Source organism: Augochlora pura, chromosome 7 (assembly GCF_028453695.1).
Source record: "Augochlora pura isolate Apur16 chromosome 7, APUR_v2.2.1, whole genome shotgun sequence".
Lineage (NCBI taxonomy): Eukaryota > Metazoa > Arthropoda > Insecta > Hymenoptera > Halictidae > Augochlora > Augochlora pura.
Genome location: NC_135778.1, coordinates 14,043,906 through 14,068,343, shown reverse-complemented (window position 1 = coordinate 14,068,343; position 24,438 = coordinate 14,043,906). Strand labels below are relative to the sequence as shown.

General features: G+C 42.4%; 1 protein-coding gene across 5 annotated transcripts in view; it reads right to left on the bottom strand.

Moving 5' to 3' along the window:
- Positions 1-24,438, bottom strand: part of LOC144473601 (uncharacterized) — a 505,151-nt gene that overhangs the window by 14,296 nt on the left and 466,417 nt on the right. The gene's annotated exons all lie outside the window — the stretch shown is intronic.

Here is a 24,438-nt window from a genome sequence, read left to right as displayed (position 1 = left end):
TTTGACACTTCGAGACAGCGTATGGTCGTTAAAAGGAATCAACAGATTCGCATTAAGGCCACAGCGATCTGCAAGAAACTGTTGCTAGAAGTTAATCGATTGTGTAATTGATCGTGTAATTGATCGTTGAAGATAGCTAAACGGAATATGTACTCGGCTAATTTATAAAACCAGTTGTTAGCGAGGACACTATTCTCGACGTTTCTCTTTTGGCTTTCATTCGAATCGATAGTATGTATGTACTCCAAAGTAACCATAATCAGTTTTACGTTTAACAGCGTTTATACGCGACTATGTTAATTTAAATTCCTAATGGTGTACTATCCCAGCGATGGAACAGTTGCTCCGATCGGCTTCGATGTCATATACTTGTTTAACATAGCGAGGTTCTGGTGAACGATCAAGATAATATGTTCCTGCCTGTTAGAAAGCGTAATGGGATCGTTTACGTAAGCTTGGATAAATTCGCGAGTACGAGCGATGTAGTCATAAATTTTCATTAATAATATGGAGGACGCGGTATCAAACACTCATTCATATAATACAGGTTCCTCAAAAAATCTGTTAAAATGATCCATACTAAAACATGGCTGTCAAGGTTATTCAGTTAAGAAATTACGTTGACTAAAGATTCCAATGAAATTCGCTAAATTAATTGAAAGTTAAATTCTCTAACAATGATTCCATCAATCCTGTGCCAAATAAATGCGTCTAAAACTTACAAAAACCACTTTCACTAAAAATCTCACTCAAATTCCTTCAAATCATTCAAACATTTTCGTAAACATTATTCCGTCTATCTTGTGCCGGACAAAAATGTGAAAAGTTTAAAAAAACCACTTTCACTGTTTCACTCGGATCCGCCGATATAAATTTCAATTTCTAAAAACTTGCACCATCCGTCTCGTTCGAGTCGTAGACGTTCCTAGCAGCATCGTCCGTTATCTATGCACCGTACAGCGAATCGATCCGCAGCGCGTCTCGATCGAAGTCAGTTATCCGGCTTTCATCGTATCCGCGGCTCCTCTCGTTGATCATCGTCGCGTGTCTGCACGCTTCCGCGTCCGTCGACTTTCTTGCCGTACCGGACACTGGTTCTGCAGGTACTCAGGTAGCTCTTTCCAGATTCCCGACGAACCGGACACGTCCGGACCGGTTGCAAAATACGAGCACGGCTCTCGTCGCGGACGGGTCCGGTTCCGAACGGTTTTCCTAAGGACACCGAGACGTCACGAAACACGCGCTTCCCTGTTCCACGCGCCCGTATAATAGTAAACCAGCGGCCCGAGGACCGTTCCCGCCGTTTCCTGACAGCCGGACGAGAGCAGGGTTGTCGACCATCGTGGAATTTCACGGAAGAATCTCTCGTAACCGTGGTCACGGCCCTCGGAATCCGTCGGCGACCATCTTTGGGTACTGGCTTCCCAGCAGATTAACATCTTATTATCATGTTATTAACGTCTCCTCGCGGATGAGCACGGCGTGCATTCTTTATTGCGACGATTGTCTGAATCTTGCGACCATTCGGCACCAGTTTTATGCGCAGGCCTCTGCAACGGAGCCGCGTAAGTGCCGCTTCGAATGCCGGCGGAGCCCGCGGTTGATTAATTAACATTCTTCGCCGGGCAAATATTGAGTACATTGTTTATAATGGTGGAGAGATCGTGCAACGTTTGCTGCGCATTTTTGCACAATTTTATGGGCTGTTTTTGCGAGATTGTTGGCTCCGCGTCTCGTCTCTGAATGCAAACGAGATTTTAAAGGTGGCTCGGGTTCGGACTTTTAGTGAGTCGATATGGAGATACGTTACTTATGGTGCCGAAAAAAATGACCGTGGGGTTTTTATGTACTGTTGGAAACATGCTCGGATGAAATCACATGTTCTATTTAGAATGCCAGAGTGTAAAGTATGAATAAAATTGTGCTTGATGCAACAAGTTTTCCTTTCATACAAAGAATACTATTAAGAAACCTTCGCAGGTAAAAGATTATATTTCGCACTAATTATTGATACCATTATTTATTATTGTGCGCACAACAGCGGGAAATAACATACAGTATGAATAGAATTGTACTCGAAAAATGAATTTTTTCCCAAAAATAATACCGTAAGTAAATTCAACAAACTAAATTCCTTCCGTAAAACGTGAAGAAAAAAGAAAAATCCTAGAACATTATGCTAGGTACGTACTACAGCACGAAATACCAAAGTGTACAAAATTAATTTAACTTTCCCTATGCAAAATGCGCGATCTTATCAAGCCCGAGCGCTATCTTTCCATCCTCGGCAAGAGGCAAATTATTTATTTAGAGAAAAATATTATCCTAGACCGTGTAACCGATGCATCAACGTCGGACTAAGATACACCAGCTGGTTCGATTTTGTTCGCAGCAAAGTAGGCCGTAGTTCCGGTTACCTTGCCCTGGAAACGCGGATCGGGGCTGCGGAAAAAAATTCGCGAATCCTCGGCATCTCACCTCGGTTTCCCGATTTATTAATTTTGACAGCCGATAGGAACGCGCGCGATATACCCTTTCATATCTCGTAAATCAGCGAAGCTCTCGCGAGCGGTTCCTCGCCGCGGTATTAATTATTCAGCGCATTAGTTCGCTCGTCTCGGATCGGCTGTCTTTTCGTTTCTTTTTTCCAAACGAACGGTTCGAGGGTACGAATGGAACGTGAAAGCGAATGCCCGCGGTCCCGGGCACCGGTGTACGCCGTCGTGATCGCGGTGGCCCGCGAAGTCTTTGCACCTGCAGCGAGAAAGTACAAACGGAATTTTCTTCGGGCAGAACTTGTTCGATTACGTTCGAAGTGAAACGTTCGACGGGTCGGTAGTTTACGTCGGCCGATCAGATCTTCGTGCTTGATAGGAAAACACTTTATCGATGGTAATTGAGAGAGGCCGGCAGATCCTCGTGCCTCCGTGGCAGGCGCCGAACGAATTTACTTAGAAATCTATCAAAATGAAATGCTGTACCTGCATTTTTCCGGTCGCGAATCGCACCTGCGGAGATGGACTTATTATGGGGTTCCGCGGAGACTAATGGTGCCGATGCGTCGGCTTGCAGGGGTTATTTGCGTCGACAGCTGTTTGCGTTAAATCAACGATCTGTTGCTACTACGAATCTTTATGCAAAGCAGAAATTTTTTACAGTAATTGCGGGGAAAATGTGAAATATTTCTTCTTCCAATATCTACACCTAGTCAGTTTTAACTTGAAGTAAGAAGTGCAATTTATAAGTGTAATTGACTAAGAAATTCAAGTTCTACGTTACGGTAGCCTTAATATAAAAATATTACACTACTTTAGCAGACAGGAAGAAATATGCTTTGCACATATTAAAGAAAAAATATTTATACATTGCAGCTGAATTACTGAGACGTCAATATAATTTCTAAAATTCATTTCAATCCCTGAAGCTGATAAATATTTCCCGAGAATCTTCAACAAAGTTAGCATAGTGAAGCTGAATTGTCGACAAGTACCAACAGCTTAATTGGCGTCACTACACCATCGACATTCACAATCAACGATGTGCACAATGTTTCCAGCACCGTGAAGAAAAATCACGGACGCTTTCCACATCCGACTTCTACCGCGATCGAAAGTGATCGTGACAGACCATTGTCTCCCTAGAACCGGACGGATAAATAAAAGTTGCCGTTCTGAGGCGGACGGACCCCGGCGACGTAGCCTTCCCGGCAACAAATCACCCGCCGCGATAACTTTCTCCTATCGCGGTTCTGTTGCACGGTTACCGAAACGCCAGGAAATTCCTCCGAGCTCGCTACCGGGAGGCCGCCGCCGCCACGCTGCGACGACTAGCCGAGGAAAATTACCGGAGACTACCGAAAAGATCATTTATGTCGCCGCGATCCTTATTCACGCGGGTCAGAATAATTTAACGCGGCAATTTATGACCCTGGAAATGAAATTCTCGGCAAGAAACGGGTTTCGAATTCATTAGCCGAGGGAACACTAATTTTTACGCCCGGTCAGGCATGTGCCAAAACCGGTAGCCCTGACAAATTTTATACCGGGTAGTTTCTAAAAATGATTGCTATGTAAGAGCATAAAAATACCGCTGTATCCTGCGGTAGGCTGTGACATTTTTCGCATTTGTGGTATCTGAAGTTTTATGTTCTCGGTAAAGCTGCACTCGGAAGAATTTTTCTCATCGGTGATATAATTGTTTGCTTGTTCTGATTTTCATCAAGTGCTTGTTTATGCATTTTTAGTACAGTTCGTGTATTTTTATAGAATTTGAATCTGTATAAAAGATGTTGGCGGCTTCGATGCTTAGATTTAAAAAGTTAAGTTATCATTAACCCATTTCAATTCAAAATCCAAAATAAGTCTTGTACTTGCTGTATTTTTATTTTACATTGTTTATAGCTACTTACAGACTTCTAACAGTTTTTCAAATATAATCAAATCAGATACGATTCTATCGTGGTATAGTCACTTCCAGTGGCATCTCAGAGTCGCCGTTCGAGCGCGAAGGATTGACAAGGTTTATCTCACGTGCATGCATAGTTCAATGGAGGCCCAATAATTTCCAAGGCGTTGAAGCAGGTAATTAACAAACTAAATTGTGCAACATCCATGCGGCAATTAAAAACGGGAAAAGATCCAAGAGGGACTAGTGGATGCGCAACCAAAAACACGAAAAGTCACGACAAGAGGACACTGACATTTAATCATTGTGAAACTCGGCGCCCTTCGGTGATTCCGCGACGATGGGGCCAAAGGCCAAAGAAATTCTGTCGAACACGGGCCGATGGTTATGGAAGCCGGCACATTAGAGAGGACACACAGACTCCGCTGAAAAGCCCGCCTGCCGCACTTTGCCGTCATTATCCTCGGAACGCAGTCGTTCCACGGGCGAGATCGTGCACTTTTCCCCGTAGGTAACAACGGATACGTGCGGAAAATTGCAACTTTCTTGAATCGGCTATCGCGAACCGGCGTTCTCTCTCCGGCCCGTTGAAAGTAAGAGTTCTCGGCGCGAGAAAATCACGATTGTCCGATTACCTCGGGGCTACCGGGGGAGGAGAAGAGTTTCGCGGGGGATTTATCCGAGCCGGCTTCATTAAGGATCTACGGGGACATTATAAATTTCTGCGGCCGGCCTGTGAAAGTGACGTGAAACTACCTCGCGGCGCACCGGGTCAATGATGCTACCCACCACTAACTTATGGCTCTTCTAAGCCGGCCGCGACGCCGTGGAATCCGTTTCTTCTATCGCCACGCGTGAACAAGAAACACGAAACTTATCGACCCTTCAGACTATTTATTCACGTTTTATGAACCTCGGCTGCCGATTTAATTAATGGAGACACCAGCCGAAGCGCGCGGTAAACCTTCCACCGTCGATAGACATCTTTTTAATGCCGAATTTTATGCGTTGCGCTGGGATTCCTTAGAACGGCTTTCACGGACTACGATCTTTTACTTTTCGATTCGTTGGCCATTCATAGCACGATTTGTTTTTCCAGTAAAAGTGCGTCGCTCGTTAGAAGACTTAATAAATATTCAATTTCTAATAGAATATACGTATAATAAAAACTAGAAAGTATAAATGGAAGGGAATCCACTGACCAAACGAAATTGCATATTTGTAGATAGAGTATAGAAGAGAAGATCGTCGAATGGTATGAAGTTATTTAGAAATGATTTACGAATTGATTTTACGGAGAATTTCGTGCCGATCCAGCAGCGTGTAGATCGCTTTCGGTCGGAGGGTCGAGCAAATGGTTGGGGATCAAGGTGAGTGGTGATGGAGGGCATCGGTGGTTCACGCATCGATTGATGCGATTCGACTGCTCGTTTTATTGGTCGGTTTGTTAGAATTGCACTTAGCCAGCGAGCTACCGCGCGAACATTCGAACGATCGCTGAAAGGATCCTACGATCTGGATCGTATCTAGATCTGTTCGCCAGCGAGAGAGCGTCGCGGTTCAGTCGCTCGGTTATGCTCTCTGTTTTGTATACCTCGTAACCAGATAATTTATCGATGATAGAGCGAATTTATTCAACGCGAAGCGAGCAACTCGCTGCCCGAGCGAGATGAGTTTTCCTGTCGTTAACATTGAACCTGTCCGAACGCTGATTACCCGATACAGAAGCACGTTCTACTTATTAACGAAATCGTATGTACTCATCATAAATTAAATGGCAATTTCACTGGTCTCGATGCGTTTATAATTACCGCCGTACTTGGCGGAGAAAATAATTGCGGGCTCCGGATTAAACGACTCGTCCCCGCATATAATCATCCGATTCTAATGTCACTCTGCGATACAGTATCTTTGAATATAAACTATTATCACCAAAAAGACTAGTAGCAATTACTTATGTAGATAATCTGGTACAAGGAGGTATTACAGTTCTGATTTTCATGTCTACAAGAATATAACTATAATAATGTCATTTTCTTCACGCGAGAATGATTTAATATCTAATTGGAAATAAATGAGTATAACATTTCCCTGCGAGATATAATATTTTCATATCTATATTATATTACTTCTTAAATATTATATATTATAATATTATTATAATTATATTATTATTGTATTTTATATTATTATTATATATTATAATTATATATTACTTCTTAAATCTGGCTTTTATTCCTTCAACGCGTCTACCAGAATACACCATTGTCTTTGTCATCAGGTAATTGATATTCCTGGTGAAAGAAAAATTGTTGGAGTCGTCGAATACGTCCTTCGACGATTCTTCTTATCTTTGAATGGTATGGGTAACAAGAAATAATTCCTTCAGCACATTCCACTCATAACGATACAAATATTTTCGATATTTTGCAACTGGTGGATTTAGTTACACTTAGTCTTCGTTTCGTGGATGACACTTAAAGCATAAAGTAGAGTGTTCGCAGTTTGACGCGTTCCCCGTAGCTGCGGGTTAGGTCAGATTCCTGAGAGGTCGAACCGGACAGTTCACGGCGAAGAAACAGCGGATAACTAGTTTCGCGGTTCGAACATCAATCACATCGGGGCTCTTGCATAGAAGCAGAAACCGCGAGAGCGCGGTTACACTGCCAGAAACATAACCGAGGAGTCCGCGCAGGATTTACGACATTTTCCAGTGGTACGTGTGGCGAAAGAATGAGGACGCACCCTCGTGGTTACGCATTCCACTCTCGGCTGTTTCCTTTATGCGGCCTGCGTGCCCCTGGGCCCCTTTGCCCGACAGATCGGCGACAAGAACGAATCGCCGCGAGTCGCTTCGTCGTCGTCGATTTACAGGAAAGTGTCCTCGAAATATTACGAACATTATTCGCAACCTGAACTCCGCGAAATCTGCGTTTTATTGCGAACATAACTCTTTCGAACTCGTACGAATCGTGAAAGTTCAACAGTACGAAAAATAATTGCTCAAACATTTGCAGACTACAATTGTTCTCCGCAAGATCGTTGAAGATATTATTAGGTTGGTGCATATGAAATGTCGGATTTTTAAGCGAGTATATAAAACTGCATATCCTTTTTTCAAAAGCTATTAATTTATTCAAAATGTGCCCCATTTGTTTCAATACACTTTTCCCGACGCGAGTTTAATTCATAAATGTCTGTCTTCAAGAAATTCTGATTTTTCGCATCAATAAACTGTAGTATGGAATTTTTCAGACTGTCTCCATTTACATACTGTTTAGCCCACAAAAACTACGCATACGTCGTACAAAACAATTGCGATATTAAATGAAGTAAAATATAAAATTTTATAAAATATAGATCTTTCGCCAAGCGACTTTCGCTATTTTAAACATTTAGGACCGTTTTTACGGGTTAAATGGTATATATAGTATTCATACGGGATAAATAGTATATATTATTCATATGCACCAACCTAATAAAATGCACTTTATCGCATAAGATAGAAATACTATAAGCCAGAAGATTTATTTCGATTTATAGTGCTCGACGGGCGAGCGTCGCTGTGGACGACGGCTATTGGAGCGCGCAGTATTTTGGGCGGATATATCCGCCAGCCGTCCTAATATTTTCACAATATATAATATATCACAACCTAATATTTTCGTAGCATCTGAGGAAATGAAATACAATTTTCGTAGCATCCAATCAAATGAAATGCAACCTTCGTAGCACTGTTCCCAAAGTCCGCGGTTTCCGAGTCACGGGACAAACGAAATTTCAAGTTTGGTTTCGCAACGGTTCAATTTTCTCGCGGTCCCCGCTTCGATTTCGACGAGATTGCGCAAGAATAATGACGCTAATTGTCCCGCCGGTCGCCGCGATCTCGCGGCTTAGGATCACGAGCGTTTCATTTCGTGTGTGCAAGGATTAACGAAGCAGCTGCGGACTTTCACACCGAAGAAAGACCGCATTTTCCAGGCGGTTCGACCGCCGAGAGCCGTAATGGCGGAACGACAGATGCGGGGTTCCTTTATGTCAGTCCGCTTTGTGGTCATGTTCGTTCAACCATGAGTGACAAACATTTCACGGAGTCGACAAACCGCGTGCTGCGTTCGCGTTACACCTATAAACGGACAAGTTCGGTGTACATGAAAAATTCAGTTGACGAAGTTCCGTAATCGTTTCGGAGCGCACTAACACGTTCGCTGTTTAAACATTTAATTTGCAACGCATTGGAACGCAATAGCTTTTTTAAGAGCGATAGCAAATTATTTGAAACTAGAATTAACGATTTTTAAAAGATTTCGTTCATTTCAAAGTGGAAAGAATATTTACTTTCTACATTATTTTTACTTTATATTCATATGAAAAATTAAATAAAAATCATAATAGAGAAAATGTGCTTCTCAAAGTCGTTTATCAAAGAATTTCTTCTAGCAGAATTTTTATGACATCAGTAACTGTAAAATCATTTTTTGTTGGCTTCGTTATTCTGGTGTTATCGTTGTCTGTTTGAGAATGGTAAAAAAGTTTGCAACTGTTAAAAAACAGAAAAACCACATGAAAAATAAAAAACATAACGCGTAAAACGACTGGAAAAACTACTGTACGCGCACTCGGAACGAATTAATACAGTTTGCCACAGGTTAATTGTACGGAACAGACGTGATAAATGGAGCATATTCCGACAGAGAGCATGCCGCCGTTTTTCCAGAACGCGCCTAACCGCGATCGACGTGTCGTGACTTACGAAACCGTCGCAGGTTTCACAAACGCGGGATGGGATCGTCGTTCGCAACCATCCCTCGGTTAGAAATCCGCCGATGATACGCTCCGTAGGAATTCTGAAACGGTACACGGACGCGAGCGAGCAGATCAGAATTCTTCACATATTTTTTAATCGATATTCACTGTCTTAAATTCTTCCGCTTCTACATATTTACAATTTGAACAATGCTCGCGGAATATCCCGCGATCGGAAGCACCTCGTAAAACGTGATATTAACTTGCAAATCGCCTATTTGACTTCAAATCTCGGATGTTCGAAGACGGTTCCACGGAAGACGCCCATTTTTTCACGCATTCCTTCGATTTGCAATTCTAAAGACAGAAAATGTCGCCGACGACGACAATGAGATGTGAATCGGAAGGTCAAGCGTGTCGTCTTATGTATTCTATGCTGAATTCTTCATTGGCTTTGGAAACAAAATACGGAAGAAATGCATTACGAAATAATAGTGCATTATTATTATTATGCGACTTTCTAATTTGTATCCCAAAAGACATATACAAAATTGTGAGCATTTGAGGTAAACTCCTTTATCTTATCACCTTTAAAGTCAATTGTTTTCACGATTGGACTATGACTACTGTACAATGAACATACGTTTCCATAAGGTTAGAAGAATCATTGCAAATTTATGTTTTATTATGAACTTGAACATACGTTTCCATAAGGTTAGAAGAATCATTGCAAATTTATGTTTTATTATGAACTTCTCTTGTAAACTTTTTGATGGTTTTGCAGGAGATATACATTCACTCAATAAGATTGATATTTCTGCAATTAATGTTACTAGATTTAAAACGAATCTCTATCTTCTGAACACAAGTCTTCGTAAATAAATGAATGATAGTGCAATTAATAACGTAATGAAATTAATAAATGTAACAAATTAGATTGCATTATTAGGCGCATGCGTTGGCCACTTGCCGAGAGAATCGATCTCAATTAAACCGATCTATAAAATTGCAAAAGCGAGGCGAAGCAGACGAGTGTCTGGCCGTTCGCTGGCGAGTGGATTAAAGCGAAAGTGTACCAACATTATGGGTTCATATTTCACAGTGGAAGCGACCGAAGGTCAGAAATGCAATGGGAGCAGCACAACCGACGGCAACATCGCGCAAATAACACACCGCTCCGTGCAGACGCGGCGGGTGCGCGCGTTTTCGGAGCGTGCGAATCGCGTATCAGAACATATGGGCAAATTAAGGGCCTTTGTCGCCGTAATCGTCGCGTTCTCCCCTTTCGTTTAATTTCCACGCGGAGCGCGCGGCCGGACCCGCGATGACATCAAAGGCGCAGAAACCTCGACCCCCATGAAAGGGCCACGAAAATCAGATTCGAGTGTCGCCCACTTGGGTTTCATTGACGTTAATGGTCACCGATTGTCGACGCACCTGGTCCGTCTCGGATCAAACAGGAGATCCGATACGATCGACGCAGACGCGCCAGGAATTCTACAGATCAAACGCACCTTCGGTCTACAACTTTCGTGTACCTTCGGTACTCCTCCGAGTACTTACGATACTCCGAGCACCTTCGAGTTCGCTCGCCTTTGTTCTGCGAAAGGGGTAGCTAATTAACGGAAACAATCGGCGCCACGAGTTTCAAAGTGAAATTATTCCGCTGGCTATTCGAAGCCGCTCAATCGAAGCTATTTTGTTTCATTGGTGCTCAAACAGTGATGTGTACTAATATTGTTTCGGAAGACGATTTGAAAAGCTTGCATGCAAGACTGAAACTCCATTATTCTTAGCGTAAACGATTTATGTAGAACGTTTCAAATAATCGTAATTATGGATACATTGATTTTAGGGGTTCACACGTTTTATATTACCAAATTCATTTTATGCTTGTCGTTGCATAATATTGCGATACATTTTATTACTTCCGTAAGTAATTTTCTTCCAATTCAAATAAGATGATTTAAAGTTGATCGACTATAAACTTCCGTCGATAATTCTATTAATATAGAGACTCCACCATGGGGAATATTTTCCAAGGTATTCGTTCCGCGAAAGAATGTTCTGCACGAACGGAATTCATTTTTCCATAAATCGCCGAGTATCCTGCTACTAGAAAAGGAGATCGGGGAGCGACAGAAAAATTCCGCAACAACGGCACAACGACCTAGAACGATTATTCTGCCGTAAGGCTGTCGCAACGCCGCGCCGGCTAAACACGGTAGCGATCCTATTGAGAATCAATTCTGTCCCTTGGACTCTCGGGTCCCGCGGTAATTTCTCAATCGTCGTCGGGCAATCGCGCGGCGTCTGGAATTGCCGGTGACAAGAATGCCACGTTTCCCGCTGGAAAAGGCGCAGACGTGCGCGCGCTCGATTGCGCAAATCGAAAGGAACGCCGTAGACTAGCGCCGGCAGTGTCTACCGATCTCGATTCGATCCGATTTGATCACGATTCGATTCGATCACGATCCGATCCGAGTCCGAGTCCGATGTAATTCACACTACGAGCCGATTCAAACAAATCATAACTGGCGGTGGAGTAATTTCCACGGGCGCGATGTACGTACAGTGACTTGCATTCACATTTCGACACCTTTAAGAATAAAAGAATTTTGTGTACAATAAACGAAATGACTCGATGCGAGTCACTGTATGCATTATATTAGTTAAAGAAAGATTTCTTTTTTGGACTCAGTCCCTAATATTTTTTTTAAATTATGACTACAGAAAAAGTCGATTAACTGAACAAAAATTGATTAATCAACTTCGGTGCGCTGAGGGAAATTAATAATTCGTGATCGGTGTAATAGGTTTTCTTTCCGGGTGTCTTAATCTTTTTCACGAATAAATGATTTGCGGCGGTGATTCATCTTCGTTTAGTCGTAGGCTGTTGGTTCTTTTAATGTTGCCACTTCGATTTTTCACACTGTAGCAGCCAGCCGACATTAAGAGCGGTCGCTCCAGTTTCTCACGTGACTGCAGTATTCACGTTTTAGTGAGCAAAAAGGTTAGCGATCGAGAAACCGATCCTCACGCTCGCCTCGATCCATGGGAGGGTCTCGGTTAGATCCCGCAGATCCTGATACTATTACATTCTTCGATGAACTTTTAATTTTCCTTAGCTTTGCCACTTTAACATACATGGTTCCCAAACAAATCGTTCCGAATAGTAAAATATTGTTACACTGTTTTAAATACTGTTTCATGTAATCTCCATTTTCTTTGTAATTTTTCGAAGGCAACTGTTCGACAATGAACGCGTTGAACAATAGTCAAAGTAACAAAGACACTTGAAATGGTTTCTCGCAGTAAGGTCACCGTTTCAGAACACTATGGTAGAACACTATTGTAGAACATTATGACAGAACACTATGGTATGTAGGCACACCGTTACCGTAACTTGCGGATTAGGTGAACGCGGAACGGTTCGAATTTTCATACAAAACGACTTTACGCGTTCGTTTCAGATGAACTATGGAATTGTGTTCGTTATCCGGGCAGCCATTCACTGCTCCGCGTTATCGCGTAACTGTAAATTATAGTCCGGCACAGTTGCCACTGCGCCGCGCGAATAATCAGTCCGAGCACCGCGCTAATTACCATTAATTACACTGCATCGAACGTACGTTAAAGCGGCTATTCGCGCGGGATCCATGGGCCGTGCGTTCTCGATGTTTTTCTAACTTTGTAGCTCGTTTTGACAATAACACGGAGAACGGTGTTCCGTCACAATTAACGCTCGGACAGCGGGGCTCGGGTCCATTGGGAACCGGCGTACATATAATCCTTCTTATCCGACTATCTAGTTTCCGGCAATTAATTTCAGTTCTCACGCGTTCCATTCGGGTTAATAACGAAACAAACGCGTGCAAGTCGCGCGTTAAAAGATATATTGTAAAAATAGGGAGAATAAAATTTTTAATGCTGCGAATTATGTATATTCAGTTGTAGTTTCGTCGAAAAGATTCGCCGTTTAAGCGTTAATCGCGATTATGTAGCTCGAGGCTGTCTTCTCGTTTATTAACGATAGCCGCTTCAAGGTTCGACGACCCTTAATCTTCACGCTGACGTAGTACTTCGCAATCAATGCGCTTCGCAACGAAAACATAATGCTCCGCCGCGAATTCCAGCGATTTCTTGATTTACTGCGCGCAACTCAAGGTGACGCGATAACCAAATTATTAGAACTATTCGGATTTGTAACGTTACCGTGCTCGCAAGGTTAGGTGCATTTTAAAATAGAGAATATTTTCCACGCAACCTTAGCTCTCGGCGGTATCGTAACCTTTTTCTGCGAAATATCTCGAACAGGGTTAAAGGCATGTAACAAATCTTTTGTCAAAATTTCGAATTTTCTGATGCGATTGTTAACTTTTCACGGTCAAATACTGTATACACACATATAAATATTTTTTTGTATTTTATATAAAAATCTTTAGAATATAGTTTCTTTATGTATGAAAAACAGCTTAAACTTGGCGGTACAGTGATTTGAGATACTTATGGTTCGTTAAAGTTTAACGGCACCGACAGATTTATTGAAATGCCTATTGGTAGGAAAAATTGTGTTTGATACAAGGAGAAGAAGTTCTTCGGGATAACCGTCCGGCAGACGATATGGTATTCTGAGGATGGGCTCGAAGGCCTTCTGGAGGCCACGTGATTCGATTTTCAATGCCACTCGAGCCGGGAGGGCTTGGTCTCACAGGGCTGGGTCAAGATTAGTAGTCTAATGGCGGTCCCCTGCTGACATACTTGCGAATAAGCCTGTATACTATAAAATTCCCGTTAGCCGAGCCTTCCATTGTCCGGGATGAATATATTCCTCATTAACGAGTACGCACATTTATGCAAAATAAAAATTTCGTGGACACGGCATTCCAACAGAAATTTCTCTCTGGTCTTAACGGTTTTCTAAGTAATTAGTTCAATCTGAGTTTCATATGCTATAATCTTACGAATATATTTTATAACATTTTCATCTCATAACAGATATAACTCAGAGAAAACGACGGTTCAATTAAATAAAATTTCAACGTGAAGCTTTTGTCAGAAAAGTGCAAAAATGTAGATTATAAACGTGTTATATTGACGATTGCAGAATTAATAATTCAAAAGTGTCTTTGAGAATAAAGTATTTATAAATGATTATTGGAGATAGTTGTTTATAAATTGTTATTTATATTGCGGAAACCTTACTAGATTGTAATAAATTAAAATATCTTAAATATGTCCTATTGAGTACTTTAACCCATAGCACTCGGCGCCATCATGGATGTTACCTACCAGCGCTTATAAACAATAATATTATTATAAAGTATACGATATATATGTATATACGTGTATATGCATATGTAATATTGTTATAATAATATTCGATTTATATGAATTTGTAGACATCGAGAAATAATTGCAAATCGCTGATAAACTTTAATGTTTAGTCATGTACTAGAATTACGATGTCTCCTGAGAGGGGACAGCCGAGTGCAAAGGGTTAATAGTTCCATTGCCAATGAACTTTCAATCACTAATTCTGAATGTCTGAAAGCTCTTAAACAACCGGTGGTGTACAAAGAATCAGTAATACCAAAAATTACGAAGAACCGAGAGCATTGAATACAATTTTCAACAGACGGTGTCTCACAAAGAACTGTTTTTGCCCGAATTCGATTCCAGTCACGCGCGACGGTCTCCGTGGTTCCCGAAGAAGACGTTTCGGTAATTCCCATGAACTCGCCACGCTCTGAGAATCCACGCAGCTCTATGAATTCACCATGCTCTAGGAATGTATCAGCCGAGTTTCGAAGTTCGTTTCCCACAAAAGGGACCCGCGGAGCCGGATAAAAACGCAGGCGTCGGTTACGAGCCGGTTGAAATGCAGCGTCGCGTGCACGCCAGTTAACACCGTTTACACACGGCCGTGAAACGGAACGCGGGCAAACACGCAAATGGCAGGGACAACAAATGGAACGACGCCGCGTCGGCAAACACACGCGGGCCCCGATTTGAATGAGAATGGTCCGCGCCGCGCGTATCTGCGCGACGCGATCTCGATTATTTGAATATATCTTCGCCGGCGCGGCGGCGGAATCGAATTATCAACGAATAACCGAGCCGTGACGAGCATCGATACGATCTTCCGCTCGTTCGATTATCCTTCCGCCTGCGATTGTCCCGGGGATCGATTTTTCTTTTAGGCTTCCCGGCGCGAAGAAAATGTTAAACCGTTTTTTTTGAAGCAACATAAAGGAACCGGACCAAGGATGGACGTTTGTTGAGATATTTTTTTCTTCCGTTGTGACATCGATTCTTATTTATTATCTTCAGTGGAGTCACTGTTTCAATAGTCCTCCTTTGTGTGTTCAACTCCGTGTTCGACGAAAAATGCTGTGGACGCGTTAATATCATCGCGAAGATAAGATAGATTGTAGAAAACTTTCGTTTTTTGTAATTGCCGCGTCGAGGTTACAAATTTTTATTAAATTGTCGATTTCGGATCTCTGTATTGTCAGTTTTATTGATCGTTTTAATTAAATTGGTGGCTAGACGATTTCTACTGACAAAGTGCAAATAAGATGCAAATACAAATTGTATAGAGCATATGGGATCTAAAATTATTTGAACACGTGTATAAGTAGATAAATAAAAGATGATAAATTAAAGACACAATGGGATCAGTTCGGATAATTTCCTATACTATTTCATAAATTCTATCTACACCATCTAACTACTCAGCTCTTGACAATTCACTCGACCAAGTTCAACGGAACATATTTATAGAAATTAATAAATCTCTATCTAAACGGACATCAGCATTGTCACTTGTCCAATTGTTAACATTAAAGCTACTATGCCGGTCAATAGGACATCTTTCTAAAATTCTTATAATTATTGTAAAGAGTCTCTCGTAGGAAGTTATTATAATAAAGCACAGATTATAATAAAAGTATTAATATTCAGTGCTCGGCGGGTTTCGTGTTAAAAATAACCATTTTCAGAGGGTTCAACCTCCTCGGAGGACTGTCACGCCAAACTCCAAGGGCCACAGAGACAGCCCAAGTGTCAAGCTCATCTCCACCACTTTACCGGGCCGTAAAAGATACTAATTCTCTTAAAAGTCACGCGCGCCATAAACACCGTTCTCGAATGGTGATCCCTGTCCCGGTGTTTGCGGTTCCGGGGTTCACGCCTGTCGCGCGAAGACTCGATACAATCTCGTAACCGCTGTTCCACATATCAAGCGCCCGACGTCAGATATCCTGGTCGACGTGGCTGACCGGTGGGGGGACCCGATCGTGCATTTATTATCGCGAGCGCCTTGATAATCGGCGAATAACAGGATCGCCCACGTGTCGCCGGCAAGAATGTCGCGTCGTTGATCATTCGTTCGATCCGGCTAGATCTCGGGTACCCCGGCTCGATGATCTAACGTTTCTGGGGAGTCGGACCTTATGGGGAGAGAGCCGGTGGAACACGCCCACTGGGTCCTTTAAAAATCTATGACCGCCACGCAGCTGGACCGTCGCCAAAAACGGCGAATTTTTCTTGGACGCGTCATGAAACTCGTCTCGGGTAATTAGTTCTCTTTTTTGTTCGCGCGAAGGATAGGCTGTTGTTCCTTTCCTATGGGGCTCGAAGTGACTCAGCCTCGCAGAATTTGGGCAGGGACACACCGTTCGCCGATTCTTGGGGCAACCGAAATCCTGATCAATTCGATGACTCAGGACGTGGAAACTGAGAGCGGAATATACACGGTGTCTCGAAAACGGTGTCGGGGTAGGACAATCTTTACGCGAGGTGTCCAATTGTATGAACATTAATGAAACCGTTTCAGGAAAGTCTGCTCGTAAATTCGCCAGCTGAAAAATTGTATCGTCACTTTCGCATTTTATCCCTCTTGCGTAATTCGTGTCTCGGCTAAATTGACTTTGCGATAAAAATGAGCGCTGTGGAAAGACAAACAATGATATCTTTTACTGGCCTTGTTTTGCGTTATGCACCATTCGAGAAGAAATGAATCTATGTGCAGAATGTAACATTTTGCAGAAGTAGAGAAAAATGTACCCAATCGAATGCGTTTTAATTTTCCCAATTAAAGAGAATAATGACAGAATATTAAATGATAATGAAACACGATCATACCTTAATAAACGAATGTATCTTTCATTCTGATAATCAGCCATAATTATTCAAGTTGCAGACAATTTTTGCAGGCGTCGATATGTATCTTACTTTAAACGTTCGAAAAGCTTTTCAGACGCAGATCACCGTGAACCACTTCGCCGGGAATACCAGTCACCCGTAACAAGCGTGGGAGTCAACTTGTCAATAAGCATCTCACACGTCAGAGTTTGTAAGTATGTATAAACTTTATGACATTTCACCGAGACGATGACAAAATGCTTAGGAAATAAACTTGCATATTATCGATCGCGGATATTGCAATCCCCTTGTTAGCATATTGACATTAAACTTACCGAAACATGAGAAACGACTGGCGTACACTGTTGTATAAGAATGATACCACCGATTTTACTTAGGCATTGTGCAATTTTTATTATAATTTATCATTAAATTAAGGAATTTATTTAACCGCGTCTATTAAACGGAAGATCTTTATAATTTCAACGATTTTAAAATGTAAAATATGGAACCGATGGTTTTAATAACACAAAATTCTACTTCATACGAAGTCTTAACATTGCCAATGAGGAATCCTTCTCCCTCTAAAATCGAAGCACCACTAATTATTCTGCCTCTCTACCATTTGCGCGTCGGTTCTTATCACCGCCGGCACGCCCGTACGTCGCTGCACATCAACGAACCAGTTGATCGCCGTTAATCACCGGTTCCCGCGAAAAACGATCAATCAAATCCGTCCTGTCGATAAACAAAGAAAAATGACCGCCGGCAAGAATTTCGCGGGAATCGTAATCCGCTAAGCAGAAAAGCCAATCGCTCTCGAAAGAGTCTCGCGATGAAGCCGGTTCCACACAGCCCCCGGTAGCAGGAATCTTGAAATCACGATCCTCCTCATCGTCACCGCTAAAAATACATCGAATTAAGGGGAATTCGTCGCGCGGTGGTGCGACCCCGCGACATCCTCGTCGTCTTTTTCCGATTCTGCGCCCCAGGACAGAGAGCCGCGGAGTGTCCTGCGCATCTGCGAACAATTACCAGTCGTGGCGCGTTTAACGCGCGAATTCGCCGGCCAATTCCCACCCCTCGGCCCGTGTAAATCTGTTCCGCGGAACGATGCTTAACGAAATTATGTCACGGTGACTGATGAAGATGAGTCGCGGCGGTGCACGCCGCTCGCTTATAGGCCAATTCGTAAATGGTGGCTTAAATCGACGGCTTGGTCTCTCTCTCTCTCTCTCTCCTCTTCGAGCTAATTCTGGACTGCGAGGAAAAGAGTGCTTCACGCGACTCTTTGTGTTCCAGAAGTTTTGTACTCTTTGCGAGCAGAACCGCTTTTAAATCGAACCGTTCGAAGCCGTAAGATCGCATATTCTGGGACGGTATTTTAGCTCGGTTTCGTGCCAGATGATTCAGTTTCTTGGTGATAGGTAAACAGCGGATCTTTACGCATCTTTCATCGATTTTCTATATTTTATTTTTGCTGATAGCCAAAATTATTATTTGGGTGTTCGAACATTTATATTGCTCTTTCTTAGATGGATACAAAACGACCCTTTTTTAAGCAGATCTTAGTATAATAGTGTTTGTTAGTAATAAGCTAAATAATAATATTTAATAATAATTAGTAATAATCTATAAATAGTGTCTAATAGAAATAATAATATCTATGTGTATTAGTACAATTGAATGGCTATTTTAACATAGGAAATCTGCTTATGAACTAATCGTTTACAAAAGCACGCGAATAATGATCAAACTGCATAAAGTCCGTGGTAAAATAATGAGTATGCTGTCATGTACAAACCAGAATAAATCGAAAATGTTAGAAATTTTACCAACAATACTGTGCTCGCTTACGCGAGCCATGAATGCATAAGGATCGCGATTCAAATCGTTCCACAAGAAAAACCAAAGACCACACGCAATTTAAACAACATCGAGACGTTAGAAAAATAGCGTTAAATCACCATCGTCCGATAAGTGAATCCATTAACAATTAAAGCTAATAAACCACCCCTGCGATTATAATCGACAGCGTCCACGGGGGGGACGATGAAAGGCAGTCGTCGCGAGACGTTGGAACAACAAACCTAAATTATTCTGTCGGAGGCACTCGCGGGGATGCGCCCTCGCCGGGCTCACCTTGAAATAGCCGGATGATCTGTGCAATTAAAATGCGCGCGATTCCGCGGCAGCTGCGCCCGTTAGTCGCGCGCAAAAGAGACGACGCGCACCCTTAAAGAAAATACGAGGGGGGAGGAGGGGGGGGGGGCACGGTACGGGGAGAAGATAGTCGCTGGGTGTCGGGAAAGAGAAAATGTTGACCAACCGGGGCGCTAAAAATATATACGAGCGAAAGCCAACGACTCCTTTGCAGCCGACCAGCCGGCCTCTGCGACCACGCTCATCCTCCAAAATGCTCCGCGTACCTTTTACAGGAATCTCGGACGCATAAATACCATCGGATGGGACGAGATGCTCCCGGCTTGAATTAGAAATGGCCACCGGGGAACGTGTAACTGTGCTTGCTGGATAATTTATTCGTATTCTTCTGCATTCCCCGTCTTTTACGAAACAATTCGGGAAATGCAAGGATTAATCGGAGCTTCTATAGTAATCGTTGTTTCCTGATAATCTGACAGTATCTTGATATACGGAAATGCTGGTACCATGGTCTTGAACCAAAATAAAATATCAGAAGCATTCAATGATTGTTATCATTTTCAATTTATTAATATAATTAAGTTTACTTTTAATCGCTACAGTAAATTTTTTATTTTGCTCAAAAATCCACGGTCTACTTATCAGGAGAAATGACGTTATATTAAAATGTGTAGAAATTTTTCCTGACTTTTCAGGTAAGAATACCACTTTAAATATAAAAAAGAAATGCGAAACGTAATCAAATATATATCTCGATTGGAAGAGGATAAATTTTGATTCCATTCCCTTAAATTTTTGCACTTTCAAATTAAGAACAAAAATCGGATATGTGGCAATTATCGAGAAGAATATAAAACAAGATTTTCTAAATCCTCGTTTCGAAAAAAAACCGGAAAACAGTAATGAATTCTGAGATATGCATTAACTGAAACCTTGAAGACTCGACCGATTTCGTCGACATTCCCAAGCCGCGGGCATACGAGACACCGATGACTATCTAATGACACAGGAAGCGACGCAGGAAAGATGTATTTGATCGTTTTGCGCAGGGCAAGGATCTTATCGAGGCGACGCAGCCTCCCAGCATGGAAGAGCGATTGCATCCTCGGCGAGTCATCAACGGATCGTTACGGGACTCTTGTAATTCGTTGGGCAAACGACGGTGTGCTACCGGTTAACGTCGATCCATCGATCTCCCACGGATAATCGTCGCGCTCGCGCGCGCGTACAAGGGAATTAAGATCACGTTAAGCGGCCGCGGCACACCGCTGCGGGACCGATTTCATTTGCGGGATCTCGTTAGCATTCGCTCGGATACACTCGTAAACCATTAGGCGTCGCCTAACGAGGCCCGGCCGTAGCGGACCGCACGCGGACAGCCGCGTGGAAAACAAGTGCGAGCGGCGCGGAGCCGGAGCGGCTTATTAAAATTCATGTTCAATTTGCCGGGTTCAGCGAGATTGCGCAACCCTGTGTCGTGCAAGTATCCAGCGATTATCCTTCCGCACAATCTCCTCGGTCGAGGCTGACTGGCTGGCCTTTCGCTTTCCAACGCAGGACTTTTCGCTCGGCTTTTCATTCTAATTGCAAATTCGCGCGCCGGGAAGGCCACTCGCGACCTTTCGGATCGCTGGATGAAGACGATCCAATATAATCGAATCGCTTCTTCTGAAAGTGGCCCGAGTCCATTTGCGAAAAACATAGATATAATTACATTAATATTTACGTTTCTGTGTTATATATATTTCCATTGCAGTAAAGCCACTAATTATACTGGTCGAAACTAAAAATGATCGAATTATGAAACAAAGCATACGACAATTTAGTGCCTTTTTTATTTTATAAGAGCGTTTTTAATAAACGTTTTAAAAGATTTACAAATTCTAAAATAATTAGTCCAGAGAAAATTGATCGAAGAAGCTTCGAAGAAGTACGAACTCTTTTCATAAAATTTTCTATATAAGTTAAAATGTCTGTACAAGTTAAAACACAAATATTTATTCCCAACTCTCATTGGCATACCTCGGATAGGATGGCAGATAAAAATAGAGGAACTCGAACGTCGGAGTGGAGTTTGCAAACTACAGGATCATCGTGAAACTGAATTTTGTAGTACGATGACTTTCCCTCGGATAATTTTCTAGCGCGGTGATCCTCCGCGATTTCCCGTCGATCGGCCACGGTTCAAAGAGCCCCGAGAAATCGCGTTTCGTGCCACCAACGAGCCGCGCTATTTGCGTAAAGAGTTATTGGATCGCGACTATGAATCTCGTAAAAAAAAAAGGTCCCGAGTATACGCGAGGGCTCTCGCGGTTGTATTATTCACCGGCGGCCCCGGTCTATGATTAACGCACGCCTCGACCCGGCACGGCGCCACCGGGGAAATGTACGGGATACATACGAGATACGAAGGAAAATATTTTCCTCGGGGCGGTTTATTTCTAGTACGCGAACGCTCCCACGTGGGCCGCGCGAAAGCACCGGGGCAGATTCATTTCGATACATTCAATTCCGTGGAACGTATCGCCGCGAGAATCGCCTGGAAAATCAGCGAACGAACATTATCGCCGACGACCCTCGCCTGAGTGCCAGGCGATTTATTTCACCGAAACTGCCGCTGACTCACATAGATTATTATTATTATTATTAACTCTCCAGCCATCAGCGATTCGTTTCGATTCGTTGCGACAGTATACCGTGAATTTTCAGCAATTTGTAAAACGATTATCAAGAAAACGATGCAATTAATCAATTTTAATAACGCTAATGTTCCTTCCTTATTTTCCTAAAGCGTATAAAAAATGGTAAGTTCTCTGCAGGCTAGACATAATATTAATGACCGCGTTCAACTTCTTCGCGAAGAAATTGAGAACTACTTTCTATAACAATAATCATGGCACTCGGCTGGAACTAGACAGCTGGATCATATTTTATTAAGCCTTCACCGTGCCCGAACGCGTCTCTGAATTATGTTTCACGTAAATGAGCTTCTATCGCCAGTTTTCTTTCCTCCGAGTTTCCTTTATCGAATGCTTCGAGAGACGAAAATCGAGAGCAGCCGGGAAGGAAGTCATTAGGAAATTCGATGCAAGATTGACGCGATAAACGAAAGCTGACGACAACGCAAAAAAGCGACAAATAACCATCGATACATGGCGATAGTGAATGAGGTATCGCCGATCAAGTTGTTCGAGCCGTTCTCGTTTCTCTTGCTCGAATTCCAGCCGAGATACGCGTTATCACTGTCGGAACTACCGGAACAGATTTCCCGAAAGCCGTAGCCGGGTCTGTTCGTCGGCGGAGCATTAATTATCGGCTAGAGGTACGGCGGCCGGGGGCCGATTGCACCAGAAGCGTAATCGTCAGCTTTAGATTTCTCCAATTGGCGGTTCCGCTTGCGACGGAAGCCAGCTTTCCCCGGTGTGACACGCAACCCGAGCTCCGTCATTTGTATTCGGGTGAACTGACAACGTTGCGACACAGAGACCCGCTTCCTTATCAGGAAGAACGGATAACCGTTTTCGGCGACCGGGGACAAAAAAGCTGATACATGCGACCGTGGGGCGTTACTCGAACCGTGATAGAGCTCCGAGGACGCTGACGATCGAAAAGTGATTCTTTTCGATATACCATAAGCTTTGTCGAAGCCCAGATCGAATTCGACAGAACGCTGACTACGATATGGATTAATTACCAAAGGATAAAGGTTCGTCGAAGTATATAATAGCTGCGGCGATAATATATTTCGCTGACACGAAGACTAGGGGAGAACTCCATTTATATGAATCGGTCGGGTGACAAGCTGATTCGTATAATTGAGTGGTTTCGTATAATAAAGTGTCCACTTGTCTGTCCCAACTGATTTTTCGTTTATTTAATTGAGTGCGTATGTACACGAGTATACGGGTCATGATTGAATCAAGTTCGACAGGCACTATTCAAATTTAATTCGTATAAAGGGAGTTCCACTGTAATTGTAATATTGCAGTGTCCTATTGTATTCACTACTTGTGTGGACATCGTAAGATTTCCATCAGAATTTTTTTAGTTTTGTGTCTCAACCTCTAATTTAGCAATACTCTACTTGACTTTATAAAGAACCTTATCGTCGTATAAAATTGATGCAAAGAGGTCAGAATTTACTTAACTCGCTCAAGGCGATAGTTAGGTCAACTTTGACCCAGAATATTTACATCGTTCATTTAACTGTTCAATCTTCGACAATTAAATCAAATAAATTGTTATTACATTCGAAGCAACATAAAGCAAATACGTTTGCAAGAAATATCTTCGAAACTGTTTTTTAAAGCTCAGAATTCTTATAAACATCGTAAATAAAATAATTGTAAAAGTGATACGCGTTCGAGGTTTTAGACAACCAAAAGAATGGCAATTTGAGGACAATGCGAGGAGGAAGAATAGGAAGAAAGAATCTGGAAAATTCTTTTACATCCCTCCGCTTGAAACTAACGAACATACCGGAGAAACTGGTTCAAATGAAAAGCCAATTGACTATGAAATTCCCTCGTTGAATGGATAGAGGTTGCGCAAGAAGAAGTTAAGAAAGTTGGCCGGAAGTAATCACCGGATAAAAGGACATTGGAGGAAGTGGACGTTTAAACAGTTTCTGTGCAGCTACAATAGTGTAAAAACTTTTAGAAGACTTCCTTGATTAGCCTCGCCTTTTCGATGTTTCTTTTACATTGAGTCGAAAGAGTCGACTTCCTGTTTGATAGAATGACCTTTTTGCCATTGGATAAGCTTGACCTCCGCCCTCTGGACTACGATCTTGGACTTCAGGCTCTTTCAACCACTAAGCAAGCTGCTTGTGGAATAATTTAATAGCTTTCTGGATTTATACTATGACATCTAATATACTATGAATGTAACATATCTTATAGAGAACACTTTGTATATTAACTGTTGCCATAAATGAAGTATACTCGGATATTTGGATCGACTCTGTAATTTAAAGCT